This window comes from Anomaloglossus baeobatrachus, unplaced genomic scaffold (assembly GCF_048569485.1).
Source record: "Anomaloglossus baeobatrachus isolate aAnoBae1 unplaced genomic scaffold, aAnoBae1.hap1 Scaffold_137, whole genome shotgun sequence".
NCBI lineage: Eukaryota > Metazoa > Chordata > Amphibia > Anura > Aromobatidae > Anomaloglossus > Anomaloglossus baeobatrachus.
This window is the reverse complement of record NW_027441907.1, coordinates 498,409-506,600: the sequence shown is the minus strand read 5'-3', so window position 1 is coordinate 506,600 and position 8,192 is coordinate 498,409.

Genomic DNA, 8,192 nt, shown 5'->3' with positions numbered 1-8,192 from the left:
CCCTAGTTGCAAACAGGATGTTTTGATTTGCATCAAGCAAATTCAAAAATACGCCATAATTAACCGTCCCCAGGATGACACCGGGGTAGGTAGCAAAGTCTTTCCTGATCCCAGCTCTGTTCATCTTGGCTTCTTTTAAAAACACAGCAAGCAAGGGTTACTCCAAGCGGAGTCTCCCTTTTTTCCAAAAATTGGGCCACACAGACACCCACCCCATCAGTGGCAGGACTTGGGCCCTAGTTGCAAACAGGATGTTTTGATTTGCATCAAGCACATTCAAAAATACGCCATTCTTATCCGTCCCCAGGATGACACCGGGGTAGGTAGATAAAGTCTTTGCTGACCCATGACTTGTTCATCTTGGCTTCTTTTAAAAACACAGCAAGCAAGGGTTACTCCAAGCGGAGTCTCCCTTTTTTCCAAAAATTGGGCCACACAGACACCCACCCCATCAGTGGCAGCACTTGGGCCCTAGTTGCAAACAGGATGTTTTGATTTGCATCAAGCACATTCAAAAATACGCCATAATTAACCGTCCCCAGGATGACACCGGGGTAGGTAGCAAAGTCTTTCCTGATCCCAGCTCTGTTCATCTTGGCTTCTTTTAAAAACACAGCAAGCAAGGGTTACTCCAAGCGGAGTCTCCCTTTTTTCCAAAAATTGGGCCACACAGACACCCACCCCATCAGTGGCAGCACTTGGGCCCTAGTTGCAAACAGGATGTTTTGATTTGCATCAAGCACATTCAAAAATACGCCATAATTAACCGTCCCCAGGATGACACCGGGGTAGGTAGCAAAGTCTTTCCTGATCCCAGCTCTGTTCATCTTGGCTTCTTTTAAAAACACAGCAAGCAAGGGTTACTCCAAGCGGAGTCTCCCTTTTTTCCAAAAATTGGGCCACACAGACACCCACCCCATCAGTGGCAGCACTTGGGCCCTAGTTGCAAACAGGATGTTTTGATTTCCATCAAGCACATTCCAAAATTCGCCATAATTAACCGTCCCCAGGATGACACCGGGGTAGGTAGCAAAGTCTTTCCTGATCCCAGCTCTGTTCATCTTGGCTTCTTTTAAAAACACAGCAAGCAAGGGTTACTCCAAGCGGAGTCTCCCTTTTTCCCAAAAATTGGGCCACACAGACACCCACCCCATCAGTGGAAGCACTTGGGCCCTAGTTGCAAACAGGATGTTTTGATTTGCATCAAGCACATTCAAAAATACGCCATAATTAACCGTCCCCAGGATGACACCGGGGTAGGTAGCAAAGTCTTTCCTGATCCCAGCTCTGTTCATCTTGGCTTCTTTTAAAAACACAGCAAGCAAGGGTTACTCCAAGCGGAGTCTCCCTTTTTTCCAAAAATTGGGCCACACAGACACCCACCCCATCAGTGGCAGCACTTGGGCCCTAGTTGCAAACAGGATGTTTTGATTTGCATCAAGCACATTCAAAAATACGCCATAATTAACCGTCCCCAGGATGACACCGGGGTAGGTAGCAAAGTCTTTCCTGATCCCAGCTCTGTTCATCTTGGCTTCTTTTAAAAACACAGCAAGCAAGGGTTACTCCAAGCGGAGTCTCCCTTTTTTCCAAAAATTGGGCCCCACACACACCCACCCCTTCAGTGGCAGCAGTTGTGCCCCAGTTGTACACTTCACAGCTACATTTGCATCAAGCACATTCAAAAATACGCTATTCTTAACCGTCCCCAGGATGACACCGGGGTAGGTAGCAAAGTCTTTCCTGATCCCAGCTCTGTTCATCTTGGCTTCTTTTAAAAACACAGCAAGCAAGGGTTACTCCAAGTGGAGTCTCCTTTTTTTCCAAAAATTGGGCCACACAGACACCCACCCCATCAGTGGCAGCACTTGGGCCCTAGTTGCAAACAGGATGTTTTGATTTGCATCAAGCACATTCAAAAATACGCCATAATTAACCGTCCCCAGGATGACACCGGGGTAGGTAGCAAAGTCTTTCCTGATCCCAGCTCTGTTCATCTTGGCTTCTTTTAAAAACACAGCAAGCAAGGGTTACTCCAAGCGGAGTCTCCCTTTTTTCCAAAAATTGGGCCCCACACACACCCACCCCTTCAGTGGCAGCAGTTGTGCCCCAGTTGTACACTTCACAGCTACATTTGCATCAAGCACATTCAAAAATACGCTATTCTTAACCGTCCCCAGGATGACACCGGGGTAGGTAGCAAAGTCTTTCCTGATCCCAGCTCTGTTCATCTTGGCTTCTTTTAAAAACACAGCAAGCAAGGGTTACTCCAAGCGGAGTCTCCCTTTTTTCCAAAAATTGGGCCACACAGACACCCACCCCATCAGTGGCAGCACTTGGGCCCTAGTTGCAAACAGGATGTTTTGATTTGCATCAAGCACATTCAAAAATACGCCATAATTAACCGTCCCCAGGATGACACCGGGGTAGGTAGCAAAGTCTTTCCTGATCCCAGCTCTGTTCATCTTGGCTTCTTTTAAAAACACAGCAAGCAAGGGTTACTCCAAGCGGAGTCTCCCTTTTTTCCAAAAATTGGGCCCCACACACACCCACCCCTTCAGTGGCAGCAGTTGTGCCCCAGTTGTACACTTCACAGCTACATTTGCATCAAGCACATTCAAAAATACGCTATTCTTAACCGTCCCCAGGATGACACCGGGGTAGGTAGCAAAGTCTTTCCTGATCCCAGCTCTGTTCATCTTGGCTTCTTTTAAAAACACAGCAAGCAAGGGTTACTCCAAGCGGAGTCTCCCTTTTTTCCAAAAATTGGGCCACACAGACACCCACCCCATCAGTGGCAGCACTTGGGCCCTAGTTGCAAACAGGATGTTTTGATTTGCATCAAGCACATTCCAAATCAACAAGCATTTACTCTCCCCAGGATGACACAGGGGTAGTAAATTCCTTATGGATCCATGACTTGTTCATTTTGATGAACGTCAGTCTGTCCACATTGTCACTGGACAGACGCGTGCGCTTATCTGTCAGCACACACCCAGCAGCACTGAATACACGTTCAGAGACAACGCTGGCAGCTGGACACGACAAAATCTCCAAGGCGTAACTGGAGAGCTCTGGCCATTTTTCTAGGTTTGAAGCCCAAAAGGAGCAAGGCTCCAGTTGCACAGTCATGGCATCGATGTTCATTTGGAGATACTCCTGTATCATCCTCTCCAGCCGTTGAGTATGTGTCAGACTTGTTGTCTCTGGTGGCCTTGCAAAAGAGGGTCTAAAAAAATTATGAAAAGATTCCATAAAATTGCTGTTACCGGCACCAGATACGGTCCTACTGGTACGGGTAGACTGTTGAAGATGACGAGACCGTCCCATGTTTGTCAAGTTACAACTGGGAGATTCCCTCCCTGCACCTGCACGGTTGTTTGGTGGAAAAGCCGAGCTAAGATCGAGTAACAGCTTCTGCTGATACTCCTGCATACGTGCGTCCCTTTCTATGGCTGGAATTATGTCACAAAATTTGGACTTGTACCGGGGATCTAATAGTGTGGCAATCCAGTAGTCATCATCACTTCTAATTTTGACAATACGACTGTCATGTTGGAGGTAGTGCAACAAAAAGGCACTCATGTGTCTTGCGCAGCCATGCGGACCAAGTCCACGCTGTGTTTGTGGCATAGAGGTGCTACCCGTTCTTTCTTCCTCTGACATCTCCCCCCAACCTCTTTCAACTGAAATTTGACCAAGGTCTCCCTCATCCGCTGAGTCTTCCATGTCCATGGACAGTTCGTCCTCCATTTCTTCATGTTCTCCTGCACCTTGCTCAACATTTCGCCTGCTACTATGCGCCCTTGTCGATCCCTGTTCCTCATGGTCCCATGCCTGCTGCGTTGGTGATGATGAACGTCTGGACCTTGGTGATGTTGTTGTCCCTTGCGCATATGAATCCTCCTGTAGTCCCTCCCCTTCATGTTGTCCCACCCCCTGACTCCGAATAGTGTTTAGCGTGTGCTCCAGCATGTAAATGACTGGAATCGTCATGCTGATAATGGCATTGTCAGAGCTAAACATATTCGTCGCCATGTCGAAACTGTGCAGAAGGGTGCATAGGTCCTTGATCTGAGACCACTCCATCAGGGTGATCTGCCCCACCTCTGCATCTCGTTGGCCCAGGCTATACATCATGACGTATTGCACCAGGGCTCTGCGGTGCTGCCACAGTCGCTGTAACATGTGGAGAGTTGAATTCCAGCGTGTCGCCACATCGCATTTCAGGCGATGAACCGGCAGGCCGAAAGACTTCTGGAGCGATGCAAGTCGCTCTGCTGCGGCGCTTGAACGGCGGAAGTGAGCTGACAGTTTTCGTGCCCTGTTCAGAAGGCCATCTAGGCCGGGATAGTGTGTTAAAAATTGCTGGACGACAAGGTTCAACACGTGAGCCATACAAGGTACGTGTGTCACAATGCCCAGGAGAAGTGCCGCACCCAGGTTTGCAGCATTGTCGCACACGGCCTTACCAGGCTGCAGGTTGAGTGGAGACAACCATTTATTAAACTCGGACCGCAGAGCTGACCACAACTCCTCAGCTGTGTGACTCTTATTCCCAAGACATGTCAAGCTAAAGACCGCCTGATGCCGTTGCGCTCTGCTGCCAGCATAGTAATGAGGCGTGCGTGATTCCTTCTGCGCAGTGAGAACGCTGGTGGCCTGACCAGGCAGGCTTGGGGCGGAGGTGGAGGACCCAGATGAGGTGGAGGATGCAGAAGCTGTGGAGGAACTTGGACAGGCAGAGGATTGACACACAAGTCGTGGGGACGGCAAGACTTGTGCAGCAGACCCTTCACCATCTATCACCATAGTTACCCAGTGCCCAGTCAGCGACATGTAACGTCCCTGTCCATGCTTACTGGTCCAAGTATCGGTGGTGAAATGCACCCGTTCACACACAGAGTTTCTCAAGGAAGCGGTGATGTTGTGTGCGACATGCTGGTGTAGCGCGGGCACACCTTTCTTAGAGAAGTAGTGGCGACTAGGCATCTGGTACTGGGGCACAGCGACAGACATAAGGTCTCTAAAATCCTGTGTGTCCACTAGGCGGAAAGGCAGCATTTCGGTAGACAACAGCTTACAGAGGGATAGAGTCAACCTCTTAGCTTTGTCATGGGTCGGAGGAAGTGGCCTTTTATTTGACCACATCTGAGGGACAGAGATCTGGCTGCTGTGTGTAGACGGTGTTGAGTAGGGTGTCCCTGGAAAAATGCAGGTTTGTGAGGAAAGTGCAGGCGGAGACATGATGTTGCCTTCATCCAACGTTGGTGCTATCGATGTCTGAGAGAGCTGTACACACTCACTTGTTTCCCCTTCCAAACCAACTGACGACCTTACAAGCAAACTGCCTGTTGCGGTTACAGTGGTGGAAGTTTGGCGTGGAAAAACAGGTGTGACAGCTGTCCCCACAGTCCTAGAAGATGAAGAGCGCGCGGATGCACTGGAAGGGGCGGGCGGTGGATGGTTCGCTCTTGCAGCATTGCAGCACAGTGAGCTTCCTACCGGGACCTATGATATTTATTCATGTGACGATTCATGGAAGAAGTTGTCAAAGTGCTGAGGTTTTGACCTCTACTAAGAGAATCATGACAAATTTTACATATCACATGATTTGGGCGATCTTTTTCTATGTCAAAAAAGGACCAGGCTAGGCAAGGCTTAGAGGCCATGCGACCTGTTGATCCACCCCGAATAATGCTCATAGGCAGAGTGGTGGCTGAGGATGCAGTTGTAGACGTGCTACCAGTGCTCCGACTCTGTCCAGGAAGGCGCAAGGTAACTTCGTCGTCGGTTGCATCCTCCTCCACCGCCTCTGTTGACCTCCTCGAGTGCCTGACTGGGGGTTGACAGTAGGTGGGATCTAGAACTTCATCATCAATTGTTGTGTTTGCACTCCCCTCCCCCTCAGACCGAGCCTCTTCTTGCCCTGACCGAATATTTAAGTTGTCATCCCAATCGGGTATCTGCGTCTCATCTTCATCAGTATGTTCCTCATTGTCTATAACCACAGGTGTTACAGTTTGTGACAAAGGGTCAACATTATGCTCAGAAACTTGGTCCTCACAGCCTGAATCAGAGTCACAAAGGTTCTGGGCATCACTGCAGACCATTTCCTGTTCTGTATTCACTGTAGCTTGGGAGCAGACCTCTGATTCCCAGGCTATAGTGTGACTGAACAGCTCTGCAGACTCAGCCATCTCAGTTCCACCATACTGTGCAGGGCTGATGGAGACTTCAGAGCTGGGAGAAATCAAGTGTGATTGGGATGACAACTCAGAGGACTGGTGTTTTTTGGATGCGGTACTTGAAGTGGCTGAGAGGGCACTTGTTGGACCACTTGAGATCCATTCAAGCATTTTCCTTTTTTGCCCATCATCTACCTTTCTTCCTGTTGTTCGTGTCCGTAAAAAAGGGAGCACATCGGATTGTCCACGGTAAGTAGTAGACATCTTACTTTTGCTGGTAGATGGTCTATCTTCAGCAGATGATAATGGAGCTTTGCCACTTTCCCCACAGACAAAACCTTTTTTGCCTTTTCCACCACGCCTCTTCCCCTTTCCACCAGCATCTGTCATTTTGCCACTCATGTTGATTGCGACAAGATTGTGGACTGAAAATGTGGTAGTAAAAATTGAGAGGTGGTGAAGATTGCAGTGGTGGTCTAGCTTTATTAACAGCAGAATAATAAAGAATAAATATCCCTGACAATGCAACTTATTTATAATGAGTTGGAGTGTGCAACGCAGGCAGATGCGCTCTGCAAATGTCTTGGCACTAGTGGGACTATAGCAAAGTCCAATAGCCACGTATAGGATGCCACTAGGTACACTGAGTGTTTGCTAGTATAATGGCTAAGTTAAAATTAGTTGGAGTGTGCAACGCAGGCAGATGCGCTCTGCAAATGTCTTGGCACTAGTGGGACTATAGCAAAGTCCAATAGCCACGTATAGGATGCCACTAGGTACACTGAGTGTTTGCTAGTATAATGGCTTACTTATAATTAGTTGGAGTGTGCAATGCAGGCAGATGCGCTCTGCAAATGTCTTGGCACTAGTGGGACTATAGCAAAGTCCAATAGCCACGTATAGGATGCCACTAGGTACACTGAGTGTTTGCTAGAATAATGGCTAAGTTAAAATTAGTTGGAGTGTGCAACGCAGGCAGATGCGCTCTGCAAATGTCTTGGCACTAGTGGGACTATAGCAAAGTCCAATAGCCACGTATAGGATGCCACTAGGTACACTGAGTGTTTGCTAGTATAATGGCTTACTTATAATTAGTTGGAGTGTGCAACGCAGGCAGATACGCTCTGCAAATGTCTTGGCACTAGTGGGACTATAGCAAAGTCCAATAGCCACGTATAGGATGCCACTAGGTACACTGAGTGTTTGCTAGTATAATGGCTTACTTATAATTAGTTGGAGTGTGCAACGCAGGCAGATGCGCTCTGCAAATGTCTTGGCACTAGTGGGACTATAGCAAAGTCCAATAGCCACAGATAGGATGCCACTAGGTACACTGAGTGTTTGCTAGTATAATGGCTTACTTATAATTAGTTGGAGTGTGCAACGCAGGCAGATGCGCTCTGCAAATGTCTTGGCACTAGTGGGACTATAGCAAGGTCCAATAGCCACGTATAGGATGCCACTAGGTACACTGAGTGTTTGCTAGTATAATGGCTTACTTATAATTAGTTGGAGTGTGCAACGCAGGCAGATGCGCTCTGCAAATGTCTTGGCACTAGTGGGACTATAGCAAAGTCCAATAGCCACGTATAGGATGCCACTAGGTACACTGAGTGTTTACTAGTATAATGGCTTACTTATAATTAGTTGGAGTGTGCAACGCAGGCAGATGCGCTCTGCAAATGTCTTGGCACTAGTGGGACTATAGCAAGGTCCAATAGCCACGTATAGGATGCCACTAGGTACACTGAGTGCTTGCTAGTATAATGGCTTACTTATAATTAGTTGGAGTGTGCAACGCAGGCAGATGCGCTCTGCAAATGTCTTGGCACTAGTGGGACTATAGCAAAGTCCAATAGCCACGTATAGGATGCCACTAGGTACACTGAGTGTTTGCTAGTATAATGGCTTAGTTTAAAAAAGTTGGAGTGTGCAATGCAGGCAGACGTGCTCTGCAAATGTCTTTGCACTAGTGGGACTATAGCAAAGTCCAATAGCCACAGA